The sequence below is a fragment of the Engraulis encrasicolus genome, chromosome 19 (genome assembly GCF_034702125.1).
Source record: "Engraulis encrasicolus isolate BLACKSEA-1 chromosome 19, IST_EnEncr_1.0, whole genome shotgun sequence".
NCBI classification, from domain to species: domain Eukaryota; kingdom Metazoa; phylum Chordata; class Actinopteri; order Clupeiformes; family Engraulidae; genus Engraulis; species Engraulis encrasicolus.
In genome coordinates, this window is record NC_085875.1 from 6,122,516 (window position 1) to 6,140,293 (window position 17,778).

Consider the following 17,778-nt stretch of genomic DNA (forward strand, 5'->3'; position numbering starts at 1 on the left):
TGAAAGCAAACTTTGTGTATTGTCTACACACTTGTTACCAAGTCAAATGTTCCTTAGTTACGTAGATAAACAATGCAGCCTCAGGTTTTGGGAGAATGTGTGATTGAGTGAGTGATTAAAAACAAACAATAAAAAAACCTAGGTGGCATAAGGCACGCAAATGAAATGGACATGCCAAAAGCAGTCGAAGGCCTTGTGTCATTTTGACTGATGGAGAATCTCTGCTGGAGCTAACTCGAACACATCTCCCAAACAAAACACCACCACGAGGAAACAGCAACACCCGTGGAATGTCCAGCAAAGCCTTTTTGTGGTCACAGACAGTGACTGATTAACCAACAAGCATCCCCATTATGCTTCAACATATGTGGTGAGGCCCAACACAAATTGGGCATGTCAAGGCGACCAGGACTGCCAAGTGGCCCAAAGCACTTCCCTCAGTCAGTGCTCAAGACAGACTTAAACTTCAAAAAAAGCTGCACAGCTGGGACTTCATGATTTGGGAGTTGATTTTAGATGAGTCCAGGGTCGTAGATTTGAATCAAACATCAGTAGGATGGGGGGTGAATTGACGTCCTTGCAGCACACCAAACCATAAATGGGCTGCAGAACCCAAGACGACCCGGGTTAGAATCCGGCCCAGATCATTTTCCAACCCTTCCCCAATTCTCACTTTCATGACAGAGGTACCCTTGAGAATCACATTTAAGCTTAACATCACACGGGACTGGAACACATGGACTGTCTTTGCAGCTAAAATAGCTCAATGTTGCACTGGATAACAACTTAAGCCAATTGTAATATAATGTAATTACTGTCTAATAACAGAATCTAGGACTATGCATTCTATTCCAAAGGAGTACCGCTCTTATGTTAACTTTGATACCTTTTGTCTGTGTCAGTTTCAGGAAGCATTCTCGCACATCCACACGAATGCAGATGTAAAGCACATACACACTCACCGGCCACTTAATTGGGAACACCTATAGTACTGGGTTGGATCCACTTTTGCCTTCAGAACTGCCTGAACTGCCTGCAACAATACTTAGGTAGGCTGCGGCATTCCAACAAAGATAAATTGGTACTAATTGGCCGAAATAGTGCTAAGAAAATATCTTTATGCCATTATCCCCAGCCTGAAACATTGATGTAAGGCAGGGTTGACCCAAGTTTTCATGTTGTTGACGGCAAATTCTGACCATTCCACCTGAGTGTTGCAGTTGATATCAAGACTCATCAGACCAGGCAACATTTTTCCGATCTTCTAGTGTCGTTTATGGTGAGCCTGTCCAAATTGTTGCCTCATTTTCCTGTTCTTAGCTGACAGGAGTGGCACCAAATGTGGTTTTCTGCTGCTATAGCCCATTTGCCTCAAGATTTGATGTCCTGTGTAATCAGGGATTCTCTTATGCATACCTCGGTTGTAATGAGTGGTTATTTGACTGAAGGCAAGGCAAGGCAAGGCAAGTTTATTTGTATAGCGCATTTCATACACAGGTGCAACTCAATGTGCTTCACATAAGAAGGTGTATTTTTTACGTCATCTTGAAGCTGGTTCCAAAGCTTTGAAGCATAGAAGCTAAAGGCTGCCTCTCCACACTTTGTTTTGTGGTTGGTGCATACAGCTGAAACATATCCAGTAGATATGTGGGCCCCATTCCATTTAATGATTTAAACACAAGTAGCATTGCCATAAAATCAATCCTGTAGCTTACTGGGAGCCAATGCAGCAATCTTAAAATTGGAGTTATGTGGTCGAACTTCCTTGTTTTTGTAAGAACCCTTGCTACTGCATTTTGTACAAGTTGAAGCTGTTTGATGGTCTTTTTGGGGAGGCCTGTAAAAAGACTGTTACAGTAAACAACCTTACTAGAAATGAAGGCATGTATTAGCTTCTCCAGATCATGTTTAGACATAAGGCCCCTACATTTAGAGACGGTTTTTATGTGATAAAATGCAGACTTAGTAACAGCTGTTATGTGACTGTTGAAGTTTAGGTCACTGTCAATGAGGACCCCAAGATTTTTTAACTGTATCCCTTCCTTTCAGTCCCTTCGTTTTAAGGATAGTAGCAATCTTGTCTCTCCTCTCTTGATGTTGCCTTTGTATCAGCTCAAATCAGTCTGGTCATTTTCCTTTGACCTCTACCATCAACAAGGCATTTTTGCCCACAGAATCACTGCTCACTGCATTTTTTTTCTTTTTCGTACCCTTCTTTGTAAACCCTAGAGATGGTTGTGTGTTAATATCCCAGTAGATCAGTATTTTCTGAAATTCTCAAATCAAGCCCTTTCAGTTTGACAGCCATACCATGTTCAAAGTCAATTAAATAACCTTTCTTTTCCATTATGATGCTCGGTTTGAACTGCATCAGATAATCTCAACCATGTCTACATGCAAAAAAGCATTGAGTTACCACCATGTGATTGGCTGATCAGAAATTTGCCTCAATGAGCAGTTGTTACAGGTGTTCCTAATGTAGTGGCCGGTGAGTGTACGCCAGCTACAAGTTATAAAATGCAAAAGTGCAAAGAATCCTGTTGTATAGCATCCAACACAGGAGAGCCGTGACCATTACCATATGTGTGAACTGCATTTCCTCCCCAGTGCATTAAATCAGGAGTCTAGCAGGCACTTACGAAGCGAGTGGCAATGGCAGAACTCTGAAACTCTCTGGCTGTTACTGTGAGAACCAATTAGTCCAGGCAGGGCACCGGTGCTGGTGACCTCAACTGTCTGATCTGTAATTCAGGACGTGTAGAGTAGAGAGTAGAGACCACAGACGGTGTTTCGACCAAGCAGAGAGCCTCACCTGGCTGCCACCATGCGCCATTAAACCTGTGAGACGGTGCCGTTAATTGATTCGGAGAGGTGAATGATCAACATGGTGTGGCCCGGTGTCACGCTGTGATCAGTCAAGTGGCAAGTCATTCATAAAACATGAGCTGGTGCATGTGGGATTTGTTTTCTTGTCTCTCTTTTCAACTTTAACTTACTGCAGACACACAGACGCACGCACGCGCGCACACACGCACACACGCGCACACACACTTAATCCTCCTCCAGTTCTACATCCCATTGCAGTTTGTGTGTGTAAATCCATCTAAAATACCTTTAAGGGGGCCAGCATTACAATACATGCAGTAACACGAGGAGGATCCCTCAACACTTGGTGTCAGGAGGAGGAGATTCTTTGGGAGCTCTTAACTGTGCTGTGCAGAGACGTGGATGCCAGGGGAAAAAAGTTGGACCCCGGGAGCACACAAGACAAGGAAGAGTTTGTGGGAGCAGTGATGTCATGGTATAGTATAAGACAAGAGGGCTCATTGTTGTGCGCTGACATGTTGTGTACATGATGGGGAGCTGCCTTCCTCTCGCTACAGCCGTGGGGTAAAGTACTGACTGACACACACACGCACGCACGCACGCACAGCAGACCACACCAAGAACACGCACGCACGAACGCATGCACGAACGAACGCACGAACGAACGAACGCACGAACGAACGAACGCACGCACGCACGCACGCACGCACGCACACACATGTGCAGGCACAGTAGACCGGTGCGCGCGCACGCACGCACGCACACACACACCAAGCAAGTATCCCACCACCACCCCCACCTTGAGTGCAGGCTGCTGAAAAGCTGAAAAGGCCAGTCGACAGGAGGAAGGCAGAGCAGAGCACGACATGACTGTGGCACGCTAAGACACGCTCTACAGCTGAAGAACATGACTAAACGTCTGTCACAGCTGACCTGACCCCTATAGTCCCCCACTCGAACACCACGGGACGGGAGACAGAAGGCTGGCACAAAGACACACCAAAGACAGCAGTCTGCCACAAGACAATACCATCCCAACAATATGACACAGGGTGAATAAAAGATGGGGGGGGTTCAGGGCAGGCAGGGCCAAAGAGATAATGTGCCATGAGGGCAAGAGAAGCTTGTTTTGTCTGCCAATATGCCAAGACTGAGTGGGCATGACTGTCTCTAGTGTGCACACCCTATGACACCAGTCTGAAAAGTAAAACAACACAAACTGTTGTGACTTCTGTCAAAATGAATCATTCTGTGAATATTGTATCTCAGAGAAGGGTCTTCTACACTAAGCAACAAATACATACATTTTTAGTGTGCACTCACTAGTTAAGGTTGCATTTGTGCTGCTTAAGTTACTTAAGTATGGTCGTGTCTGGTCTCTCATTGTACACTGTAATACCACCAGCTAGTAAAGTCTTCCTCTAATGTCTTTGGTAATACACCGCACCTGTGCACGGCCGAGTTGCTGTGTTTGAGAATGTTTCCATTAGCCCATGATCTATTACGATAACAAGAGCATTCTTATAATAATAATAATAATAATAATAATAATAACAAGAGCATTCTTCACCATTTGTTTGACTATAACATTTAATTGATGGGGGCACTGTGGCGCAGCGCGCTAAAACATTTGGGCTTGCATGCCCACGGGGACCCCGGTTCGAGTCCGGCTGTGGTCATTTCCCAGCCCTACCCTGATCAATCTTTTTCTCTCTACTCTCATACTATCCTGTAATAATAAAGGCCAAAAAGCCCGCCAAAAATACTTTAAAATTGAATTGATAATCATTCTCAGAAACAGCCCAGCGTACAAATGGCATAGCTTGAGTGCGACCGAAAAGATAAGATCTGACAACAATGGTTAAGAGACCCTGTGGTCCAAAAGATCAGAGCGAGAGAGTGTTGTCTTTCCCCCATAGATTTCCCTCAGGTCATTCCCACTGTAGACAAGGTGGGAAAGGGGAGGAGTATTTTAATGATCCAGGGAACACCTGCCGGCCAGGCAGACCTCAAGAGGAGAAGAAGGAGGAGGTGGAGGAGGAGTAGGTGGAGGAAGAGAGGGGCGGCCTACGTGTCACACAAATGAGCCCTCGGCCCCACTATGGCCTGCACTCCTCTCACCACTCAGCTATGGGATCGGAAGGATGGGGGGGGGGGGGGGTGAACACAAAAATCAGATGTCCCTGTCTGTCTCTCTCTGTTTGTCTGTGTCTTTGTGCGTGTGCGTGTGTGTGTGGGGAGTCTGCGTATGTGTGTCTATCTTTGTGTGTGTGTGTCTGTGTGTGTCTGTCTGTGTGTGTGTGTGTGTGTGTGTGTCTGTGTGTGTCTGTGTGTGTCTGTGTGTGTCTGTGTGTGTCTGTGTGTGTCTGTGTGTGTCTGTTTGTGTCTGTTTGTGTCTGTTTGTGTCTGTTTGTGTCTGTGTGTGTCTGTGTGTGTCTGTGTGTGTCTGTGTGTGTCTGTGTGTGTCTGTGTGTGTCTGTGTGTGTCTGTGTGTGTCTGTGTGTGTCTGTGTGTGTCTGTGTGTGTCTGTGTGTGTCTGTGTGTGTCTGTGTGTGTGTGTGTCTGTTTGTGTGTGTGTGTCTGTTTGTGTGTGTGTGTCTGTTTGTGTGTGTGTGTCTGTTTGTGTGTGTGTGTCTGTGTGTGTCTGTGTGTGTCTGTGTGTGTCTGTGTGTGTGTTTGTGTGTGTGTCTGTTTGTGTGTGTGTCAGCGTGTTCTTCTGTGTGTGTGCACTGGGCTGTGTTTGGTTGTCTCCCATCTGTGTGTGAAGCGATTCTGTCAGTATGTTTGGAGTGTGTACAGCATCCATGGTGTCATCATACCCACTGACAGATGGACTCTGGTGCAAAACATACATCACTATCACTACACACTAAATCTGAGTAAGGCCTCACATTGCCACTTAGAATTTTGGATGAGATCTCTGTCACACACAATAAAATATCACTAACCACAGGATATTTTATGTGCAATATTGAAAAAGCTGCTGTGAATTGGCAACAATTGTTGCTTGCTGTTGATGACACCAACCACAAGATGTTGAGAGCTTCCATTAGGAGACCAGGCTGTGACGCAAGCAGAGTTGTTTTGGTTTTGCTGTAGTCTCAACTGGGCTCACACACTAGTCGACACACATGCACGCCATTACAGTTGGATGTCTGTAAAATCCCTGTAATTGGTTAATCAATTTAGATTAAACCCTTTAATGCAACACAGAAAAACGAGAGCCAATAAAAAACTATTTCATGAATCCATCTTTTACTCTTAAATCCATTTCCATCTCTTACTCTCTCCCTCTGCCCATCTCTCACACCTCACATTTTATAGAATCAAAAACTGTCAGCCCTTCCTTCCTGTCCTCCATTCTTGCTCTCTCCTAATGTCTCTCTTGTTCTTGCTCTCCTTCCTCTCTCCCTCCACCCATCTCTCATACTTCACACATTTTAGAGAATCAAACATTCTCAGGTTTTCCTTCCTGCCCTCCATTCTCTCTGTCACTCATCCCCCCTCTCCTTTTCTTGCTCCCTCTCTCCTTCACTCCATCTATCCATCCATCCATCCATCCATCTCTCACACTCTCCACATTACATACAATAAAAATGCTCAGGTTTTTCTTCCTTTCCTCTCTTCCCTCTTTCCCTAACCCCCTCTTTCTTTCTCAGTTGTTCTCTCCCTTCATCCATCCATCCATCTCTCCCTCTCTCCACATTCCTGTGCTGCCGCTCTCTACTCTGTGCTGCTGCTGTTCTGACACCACAGGGATGAAAGGAAGCAGCGCAGCCTGATGACAGAGGCAGCCGAGCGTGTCATTACACGTCTGCAATGTGGCACGGCTCGCACACTCCTTCCCTCTCTCTTACTCTGGCTCTGCCTATTTGTGCCTGGTTCTCTGCCTTTCCCCTCCTTTTCTGGCTCTCCCTCTCTTTCGGTCTCTCTCTCTCTCTCTTACTCGCTCTCTTTCTATCACTCCCTCCCTCTTGCGCTTTCTGCCTTTTCCTCTCTGGCCCTCCATCTCTCTTTCTGCCTGCGTTTCTCTGTTGTGTCTCATGCAGAGGAAGCATTCATTTAGGGCTCATCTCTAATGCACTACACTTGTAGCTCTGTGTTCAAAACAGAGGGCCAGTGCTGCCATGTAGCTATGTGTTTAAAACAGAGGGCCAGTGCTGTCATGTAGCTATGTGTTTAAAACAGGACCAGTGCTGCTTTGTAGCTATGTGTTCAAAACAGAGATGCCAGTGGTGCAAGCAACCATGGGCGTTATGTGTGCCAGCCGACAAGGCTGGCTCAGAGTGCTATCAAGCATGCTGCTCACAAGACCTGAACAGACAGAACACCCAAACAAAGGCAAAAAGATACACTACCAAATGATGAAATGGTCACTCTTTGCACATTGTCATTACTTTATACGCCGTCCTCTGCAATGTCCTCAAATAGGGAGTGTGAAAATTATTTTGTGAAAATAAAAAGACAGCTGTTTGTGCAAACTGTGTTTTTTTTTACTTCTAGTATGACTATTTGTTTAGTCCAACATTTTCAAAAGGGAGGACATGAAACTAACCGAGGCAAAACTAACCGCTCCCCAAAATCGACTTTATGGAAAAGTAAGAGATTATATGGGCTTGGTGGGTGATGAGCCCATCTTTGGCTGAGCAATGTTAAACGCCCCTGATGACAAATGTAGGTCTGTGTGTGATGTGACAGCACAAAACACAAACCAGGGCCTCCTCTGGAACAAGTCTAGGCTCCTCCACCTCCTTTTTTGTAGAGCAGCTCTCATCTTTGTATGGCTGGCTGTCTATCTTTCAGTCATGTCACTCAGCCTGCCAGCTTTTCTGTTTACATACATATGCATTATGAATTCCCCTTAGTCCGTGTCATCTGGGTCTTTATGTCATTGTCTGCTGTGTCCATCAATCACATCCACAAAAACACGAAGACACAGGAGAAGACTGAGAGACAGAAAGAGCAACAGAGCGAGAGATGGATAGAGAAAGAGCGAGAAGCACTAGAGAGTCTCGCTCTGTTTCTTTTTTTTTCAATCAACCTCTTCTTGTTTCCCTCTCCTTCCTCTCCTCCTCACACAGTATAAAATGCAGTGTTAATTCAACACTTAAAGAGTACTCTGGGAACAAATACACTCTAGAAAGTGTTACATTAACTCTGCTTTTTTGACTGTGCAGAGTTCATGGCAAGCGGTTGGCACAGCGTTCCCTTGCCACCTACGCCATGCCTTCTGTACTCCGACGCAGCTCTTTACCCCCGGCAGATTTACAGGCACGTCTGAATAGAGAGGATGACAAAGGTTTTTCAGAGGTTTTTACTGGTGAGCAGGGGGTGGGCAGTCAGCACACTGCGGCAGCATACTAAAATCCACCCCCACACCCTCCTCCACAATAGCCTCTGCCTCTCGCTGTCCTGTTCATGGAATGTCTATTAACCTCTTTTTCTAACGGCCGTTTTGCCAACTTGCACTCATCCTGCTCTCTTTGTGCGTCTTTCTTTCAATGTACCATCTCTTTCACTGTGTGCCAAGATTGGCCAATTTTGCCTCTTTTTCAGGAGCTTCCTCTTTTACTTGTCCTAAACCGCTCACTTTTCTTCATCACTTTCCTCCTTACGCATACACTTCCCTGCTCCTTCCACCTCTTCAACTCCTCTGCATTCTCTCCCCATTCCAAGTCCATTCCTTCGCTCCCTTGCTGCCTTCCTCTCCCACACACAACTGATGGGAGGCCTGGTTGTGCCAGGCGTGGGGCGTGTATGTGCGTGTGTGTGTGTGTGTGTGTGTGTGTGTGTGTGTGTGTGTGTGTGTGTGTGTGTGTGTGTGTGTGTGAGAGCGTAGTTGAAGGAGGAACACACAGACACTGCCAGATGAGTGTGCAGTGCTGACTGAGGTTTTGACAAAGTTTGCCTGCCAGGAACGGGTCCAGAAACCATTTTCTGCCTGAAAGCCACAGCTTGCACCATGAGGATACACACCGTATACTGACACAAACACACGCTCATGTACACATAGGACCGAACACACACACACTTTTCACACACACAGACCAGCACAGCACAATGTGGGAACAACAACACATATTCTCCTCCACAATAGTGTATTTCACACTGACAACAATCCAGTGACTGTGATGCCCTGGCCATTGTGCTGCTAATAACAAGTCAGCTTACTTGCTGAGACTTCTCTGTCTCTCTCTCTCCTTGTTGGGATTATTGTGTGCCATGGGTGCCGGTAATGGTGGGTGGGTAGGTGAGAGGTTGAGAGGATGGTGGGGAACGACCCCAATCAATCTCAGCTCTAAGCAGGCCATTCTAATGACACCAACCTGACTGTAATTATACTGGGTGTGGAAAAATGAAACCCTGTAGAAAATGTCGAGCCTGGAGGGAAAGGGCATTTCACTAACTTTGGGAGCTGCTTGGAGAGTGTTGAGTGGAATAGGCTTACAGGTTTACAGCAGGCAGGAGAAGACGGTGCTAGTGGGGCTGACAAAAGTAACCGTGTGACCAGGGCCACTGACAGCTTTGCCTGGGCCCAGGACAACAACATCTGGAAGGGCCCCAAACCCAATCAATACAATGTAGTTAGGATCCAATTCTGGGACCCCTCTCTCCCTGTGCCTGGGACAAGTGACCCCTTTGTCCGCCCCCGCCCCATCAGCTTCCCTGCCTGTGACACACTGAGCTGAGGAGTGCACCTCCTCTTGTCCTCCCTCGGGCCTTCCTTCACCTCCACCACAATTGGCTGCTGCCAGAGCGATGAGGGGCTTGTAAGGTCTTGCTTCGCAGGGGAAGACAGGAAAAGGGTAAGGCAGGTAATGTTACAAGTTTACGAGTCTGTTCTCCACAGACTCCTGCACTGACCTGAATGCTTCTCTTGCCTGCCATTCTTCTCCCGTGGGGTATTCCAGTGCCCCAAGGACCATTCAGATTGACTCTGTCTGTGTGTGTGTGTGTGTGTTTTTGTGTGTTTTTGTGTGTGTGTGTGTTTTTGTGTGTTTTTGAGTGAGTGAGTGAGTGAGTGAGTGAGTGAGTGAGTGAGTGAGTGAGTGAGTGAGTGAGTGAGTGAGTGAGTGAGTGAGTGAGTGAGTGAGTGAGTGAGTGAGTGAGTGAAAGAGAAAGAGAAAGAGAAAGAGATGTCTGTGTGTCTCTGTGTGAGTGTGTTTTGAAGGAATGGGGTGGGGGCCTTGGTTTGGTTGCCCTCCAGAGCACCCTCCCTACTCAGGGCCTTTCATCCATTCAGCTAAATCAGTGATTCTCAAAGTGTGGTCCGGGGACCACTGGTGGTCCGCGACAGAGCTCAGGTGGTCCGCGAGGGGATTTCTACTTTTCGAAGACAAGCTAGCAGTAGCCTATATTTGTAACAATATTACAAAACTAAACATAGCTCAAGTCATGTTTTCACCACAATAAGACAGGCTTGTAAATGTGAATAAAAAGTAAGTGATCTGCTTTGAAATGAGCAGTGTCAAATTAGCACCCATCAAATCACAATTCAGTTGACAGGTGGTCCCCGAACATTTTTAGGGGAACAAAGTGGTCCTTGGTCTGAAACAGTTTGAGAAACACTGAGCTAAATGATAGACTGACCCAAGGCGACTCACCACAGCTACCCTGACCCCAAAACGCCCCCACCACACTATGGTACAAACATCATACAGTACATACAATAGATTTAAGAAAGCATCCAGAATGTTCCTACACAAACTACCCATTTACACATCTGGGTTGTATCACACAGTCCATCAACGACATGGAACTGTGGTGGACCCACAAATCCCTTAAGTCTATTGATTTCCAAAACAAGATTAGGACTCTGAGAACAAGTCTCAAGAACTGATCTTGAGAGAAAACAGGTCTGCTCTACCAGTTGAGGTCTATGAGGATCTTTTATGCCCACCACCATAGTCATTTCCATATCAATAGAACAAACAGCCCACTGACTGCAGTGGCCATGGCCCTGATTTATGCCAAGCGACCTCGGGACAATTTCTGGTACATTCCTCTGTTACATTTACATGTGTATTTATAGCCGAGATGAATACAGTTCATTACGTAAAGTCAGCCAATCCTGTTCCTCCCTCATAACTACATCCACTTGGTATGATTATGAATGAATACCTTGCACGTGTGAGTGCAACGGATGCCAACTAGCACAGCTCAGGAGTAGAGTGTTGGCAAATCTCCAGTGTTGCCAGATTGGGCTGGTTCCCGCCCAATTGGGCTGCTTAGGATGGCCGTGTGCGGGTAAAAATGGCATTTAGCAGAAAAACCCGCCATAGAAATCAATAGAATTGGGCGGGATTTTGTGCTTATAGGCGGGTTTTGAGCATGTTTTGGGCCGGAAATCATCAGCCTCATCTGGCAACCCTGTCTGCCTCCCGAAGCCTCATACAGAGGCGATGGCACTGATCTATCGGCCTACGCCTTTAGCTCAGTAGTATCTTACTGTGCTGCGCTGTGCTGCCATGCCCGAGAGGGTTGCTGTGGGGAGATGGGGAGGTTGTGAGTTCCGGCCATGGGTGGCAGGCTGCTCAGGATGCCCTCATAACTGAGGTGTTCCTGCACAGTGCGCCACTCTGGCCTTGAACCCGCCACCTCCTAGCCAATGCTCCAGTTCGGGTATGGGCGGTACAGCACACTCTGCTAGTTGGCCTCTGTTACACTCACCCCCCCTAAACAGTGTTGCCAGATTGGGCGGGTGCCCGCCCAATTGGGCTACTTGGGATGAGCGTTGGCGGGTAAAAACTGGAAAAATTGGCCATTTGGCGTTTTTTTCAGCCGTTTTGGGCCCATAGAAGTCAATGTAATTTGTTGAATTTGGGCGGAATTTAGCGCATTTTGGCGGTTTTGAAGAACATTTTGGGCGGGATTTGGTCAGACACATCTGGCAACACTGAGCCTAAACCTCACTCCCATCTGGGTCACGGCACCAGGTGTAACTGAGATGTTCCTGCGCAGTCCGCCACTCTGGGCTCGAACCCGCCACCTCCTAGTCAACACTCAAGCCCAACTGGGAAACTCCAACTCCCAATGTCATTGTGACACAGCATTCCACAGCATACAAGTGTTCACTGCACATAGGGGTGGGCGATATGGCAAAAATGTTGTATCACGATTTTTTAACATGAAGTCACGATTTCGATTTTTTATCACGATCTTCCATCCAAAAAATAAAAACAACAAAAAACAACTTTCATATACTTGCAATTTGTAATTTGCAGTCAATAAAATGTTAACACACTGATGATACTCTCATAAAGTGTACAATTGGAATACAATAATGTAAAGAATAAAGTGAAGACAACAACACAAGTGAGAAAACGTCACTCTGATACTGATAATAAACATCCTCACTGCAAGACGATCTATACGATTTCTCCACTTTGGCAGATTCGAGACGATCTTTTACTCAATATCGCGATTCACGATTTAATATCGTCATATCGCCCACCCCTAACTGCACACAACGAAATTGCATTCATGCCTCACCCGTGCAAGGGGGCAGCCCCCAATGGCGCCCCAAGGGAACAGTGCGGGACGGTACCATGCTCAGGGTACCTCACTTCATGGAGGAGGATGGGGGAGAGCACTGATTAATTACTCCCCCCACCATACTGGCTGGTCGGGAGTCCAACCGGCAACCTTTGGGCTACAAGTCTGACGGCCTAACCACTCAAGTTCGGGTATGGGAGGCACAGCACAAAACCACTGAGCTAAAGGACCAGTCTGATAGCTCAGCACTACCGATACTATATGAGGCTTCGGCCGGGGAGGGAGGTTTATTAATGTTACACGCCACATTCTGCTAGTTGGCCTCCGTTACATCCTCAGTTACATGAATACCACGTTGTACTGTACACTGTACTGAATGAAAAAACAACACAGCTGCGTGTGTGAGAGAGAGTAGTGAGTGTACGACCATGTGTTCGCCAGATAATCCTACAGGATTGGAGCTATATGTATCTGCTAAACATTTTTATGAGCATCTCCACGCTGACTCAGTTGCTGTGCGGGGGTGATGGGTGATGGTTCCGTCAGTGCCGATTTAAAGTATGAACTTTCCGTCCTTGGAGCAATGGCAAGAATGCCAGGCTTCCCAGCAATGCACATTAGCCTTGGGCTTGTGTGCCAGGTCGCTAGCCCTAGTCTGCACTGGGACTAAATCTCCATATCCCTGGGGGTCAATTTTAGCACAGGCACAGTAGCTTTAGCAATTAGCATTTCAACAAGCCCAGCTGTGACCAACAGTGAAGTGCTGCTGATACTGTCCAAGAATGTGTCATGTTTTTTTTGGTGAAAAGCCGTTTCCCCTCAGCTCTCACTGGTGTCTTGTGTCAGACACGCACTTGACACCCAACGTCTGGGCAAACCAAAACAACAGACTTCATAATGAGCGTAGCCTACGCAACATAGGGGAACAGAACGCCCAGATGGCAGAGCATAATAAAAATAGAATTTATGGGACCTAAGCAAGAGTGGGCCCATCTTTCTGTATTTTGGGGATGCCAGTAAGTGTGTGGTGGGTGGACGAAAACATCCATGTCAGTACAGGCTGTCAGGGAAGTCAACAGGGAGGGGGGCAAAGGGGGGAGTTACCCAAGGCCCATTAAGAGATGGGGCCCAGAATTGGGTTCTCATTACATTGTAGCCTATGTATTATGAGGGGCCTGTTCAGAAGAATTTGTCCTGGGTCCAGGCAAAGGATGTCAAGCGGACCAGCAGGTTGTGAATGGGAAGTCGTGATGTGGCAAAACAACACCAACGCAACCCGAAGGAAGGACAGATTGGGTTTGCTGACTGCAGTCTCTTGTCATCTCATAAAGTGTGCATTGTGGTGTTCCGTTACCCTCAAGTAAAAAAAACACAACAAAACAAAAGTACAAATGGCCACGTTGTTGCATTTCTAGAAAGTCATTACACTGGGTGTGGACATCCACTTCACTTCACAGTCAACTTGCTGAGCTATTTTGCTAAGCAAATCACCAGCCCTCTCCTCTGCTCTGCCCTGCCTTACGCCAGAGTCCAGACTCTCCTTCTCTGGACCATGCAGCGGGAGTGACGCAAAGTGAACCGGACAGGCATGGTGCTAGACAATACAAAAGCAGATCAAAGCAAGCGCTCACCGCATCAGGCATACTTTATCTGGGGGCTTGCCCAAGTCTCTGCACACACACACAGAGGTAGAGAGAGAGAGGTAGAGAGAGAGAGGTAGAGAGAGGGAGAGAGAGAGAGAGAGAGAGAGAGAGAGAGAGAGAGAGAGAGAGGTAGAGAGAGAGAGGTAGAGAGAGAGAGGAAGAGAGAGAGAGAGAAAGAGAGAGAGAGGTAGAGAGAGAAAGAGAGAGAGAGAGGTAGAGAGAGAGGTGAAGAGAGAGAGAAAGGAAGAAGTAGAGAGATAGAGAGAGAGAGAGAGAAAGGGAGAAAGGAAGCGGTAGAGAGATAGAGAGATAGAGAGAGAGATAGAGATAGAGAGATAGAGATAGAGATAGAGAGATAGAGAGATAGAGAGAGAGAGAGATAGAGATAGAGATAGAGATAGAGATAGAGATAGAGAGAGAGAGAGAGAGAGAGAGAGAGAGAGAGATAGAGATAGAGATAGAGATAGAGAGAGAGAGAGAGAGAGAGAGAGAGAGAGAGAGATAGAGATAGAGATAGAGATAGAGATAGAGATAGAGATAGAGAGAGAGAGAGAGAGAGAGAGAGAGAGAGAGAGAGAGAGAGAGAGAGAGAGAGAGAGATTCCTGAAAGCACTATGCTGAGCTGTGAGCTGTGCAGTGCAGTGCAGCCAGACCAGTGTTTCCCAACCAGGGGTACGTGTACCACTAGGGGTACGCGAGCACATTTCAGGGGGTACTTGGAAAAATATAATTTTAACAAATACATGGAGCTTAGTTATATTGGGATAGAGAAAGCGATATAAAACTTGACTCAGGGGGTACTCATGGCACAACGAAAATGCTTAGGGGGTACACAAAACAAAAAAGGTTGGGAAACACTGAGCCAGACTACCATCAACATCCAAGTGACTGCACAGCAGCGAGGGCTACTCTCATTAGTGAGCACATTCCAAAGATGCCCAGCTTCTGGAACAATGTGCAGCTACCCAACAAAGGCAATGTTGTCACACTGCTTAGTCTAACATGCTGCAGGTAAAGTGGAGGTGATGCTTTTATTCGACATTCTTAATAGGAAGAAAAACAATGATTCGGTCACTACAAAGAGGAGGTTGTGAAGTCAAATTTGTATTCTCTATAAACACAATTAAAGACAAATTGGGAAATTACTGCTTTTTATCTCTGTAGTGTGGTGAGGGCCAACTAAGTTCATTCATGATGCGTAAACACAAATGTGTAAGGGCGAGTGAGTGTGTCCATCAAATCAAGTTAGAACTTTCTCTAAGCATTATACCATTTTCCAAAATAGCATGAGTCAATTTCTCATCCGTTTCACCAAAGATTGTCATAATGTACATAAATAATTCACTAGCCAACAACTATTGTAACAAGACAACATCACAAATACTGAAGTACAGCGTTGACTGTGGCAACTTCTCTACATGCACATTTCGGTGTGAACTATCTTTGCTGTGTTGACATTGCCAGGGAACGGTAACTTGGGCATACCCATTCCTCGAATGAATTGTTGCCCTTGTATCTTCCCTGACCATAGACAATCAGAGCTATGAATCACTGTCTAGCTAAAACCCTTCACCCTGGTATGTGGGCTGCTGTGGGTTGGAGGGCAAATAGTCCACCTGTGTCCTTGAAAATAGTTTGCAGTAGTTCAGCAAAGTCCAGGAGTTTGATGTGTAGACTGTGCTGACAGCAAGTTAATAACACAGAATCAGGGGGACGTGGTTTTGACAGCTGTCACTGTGGTGGAGGTGTTGAGAACTTAATAGGCCTGTGCGATATTAAAACATACAAGTTTTCAATACAATGTCAATTAAGAAACATCCATTCATTTTCATTTTGTTGATGGACCACTGAAGCAGAGAGACTGGATAAGAATATAATAGGCCTACTCTTATAATCTCTGACTGGACAGTCAAAAACACTTTCAGACAAGTGGTTGTGAAGTTGGTCAACTGTCAAGAAGTCCCCATTCTACAATAGCCTATGTCAATAATGTCAATAATAATAATAATAATAATAATAATAATAATAATAATAATAATAATAGGCCTACGCCGAATAATCATGCAAAAAATATGTGCTTTGATTCTGCTATTAGATAACTTGGTGAAGACACTTCAACTTGGCAACTAGGCTATTTCCATCGCCACGTTACATGAATGGAAGTGTGTGCAAGACAGTTGTAATGCCTAGTGGAATTGGCTCAAAAACAATGTGGACGCGTTTCACTGCAGGACAAAAATACACCCAATAACATTGGAAGAATATGGTATGTTGACGACACAGGCTACCGGTAAGATTGTTGCGCTTGGTAGCCTACAGTATTTTGACCAGCAAACATAGGCTACATTATCAATGAAGTCGGAAGTTTGAAAACAACTGCGAACTTTTAAAAACATTATAGACTTACCATCTCAGAGATACCTTATATATGCCTTGAAGTAGCCAATAAAGTTTGTTCTATGTAGTAAAATAAATGTTTGTAACTAAATTCAGAATAGAGGACAGGACGCATCTGGCGTTAGTGCTTCTATTCCATTTTTTCTTGGAGCAGCGTTTCCAGCCTTTCCCAACTGCAAGCTGATCCATCAAGGTCCTCACCTCCTGCTGGATGGTCATTGGTGGAGACAGCTCATGGGGGCCTGCTATTGGACAAAACGAGCCTCAATCACATTCCCTCACTTTCTTACAGCGGATGAAATACATGCGTTCCATTCTGTACCACGTGATGCTGTGAGGTGGCTCTCCGAACAGCTGTGCAATCATGGATGGGGGTCCGGACCGGAGAGAAACTTTGTCACAACCTTATTTTATGTTATTTTCATTTCCTACATACAGGATATGTATAGGAAATGAAAATACAACATTGGAAAATCACCCCTAACATGCTCTGAAAACAAAAATGCCAGACAATAGAGACAAATCAGACTAGATGCCTCTAGATTACCGCTACTAATACATAAAACATACTGTCACAGCAAAAAAAAAAAAAAACAACAACAAAAAAAACCTAGTAGATTATCTGCCAGTTGTTTTTGCATTCACACATATTCTTCCACAGACTGTGAACTTTGCAGACAACTGTTATGTTGATTTAGACACCCCAGTGTGAATGATAAACCATGTGCTCCTTAGTGTCCTAAATTCTACTATTCATGTTAAGTGGATGGGCTTAATCATAAAACTGATCTATTTTCGTACTGAAAACATTTTTCTTTTCATTTGCAAATCTAATTAGGCTAGTTATCCTCCTTCAAAAAACAACTATGTAGCCTACAGGAGTCCACAGGCAAGTAGGCTATGGTAGCTGAAGCATCACGTCCATCTCCTGATATCCTTCTTATTTTTTTCAGCCACCCAGCGCCCTCTGGTAGGGAGACTTTCTACATCTGACCTGCACCCATGGAGTGCGTTGCAATATGTGACCTTGCCTCCTCCACTTGCTTCTCTCCTCGTACCAGGAAGTAATATGTCATGATGACATCACTGACAACAGCATTATATTTCAATATCTTGCAAAAGCTCAATTGTACAGTCTTTTTCTCATTTGCAATTGGGATGGTGAATGAAAAACAGTCCCTCAAAAGTTGTTGTGGCGAGGCTGACAGCTGGGAAACTTTATTGTTTTATCCACAGAGGTGGGGCCAGGAGGCGGGGCGAGGCCACAAGCACAAGTGGAGGACGGGAGTGTGCATATTGGAATTAGACTGAAGGCCAAGACGGTCTATCTTGCTTAGTTATCGAAATTATAATTACCCTGCAGGAGACAAGCCCATTTTTTAACAGAAATTGTATAACATCCTTAGTTTCACATTGC

General features: G+C 45.6%; 1 protein-coding gene across 2 annotated transcripts in view; it reads right to left on the minus strand.

Moving 5' to 3' along the window:
* arhgef10 (Rho guanine nucleotide exchange factor (GEF) 10) overlaps positions 1–16,506 on the minus strand; it is a 102,502-nt gene extending 85,996 nt beyond the window's left edge. For both annotated transcript variants that reach the window (XM_063183535.1, XM_063183534.1), the window contains exon 1: positions 16,372–16,506. The gene's annotated coding sequence lies outside the window, so the exon portion shown is untranslated. The remainder of the gene's footprint in view (positions 1–16,371) is intronic.
* Between the last annotated feature and the right edge of the window lie 1,272 nt (positions 16,507–17,778).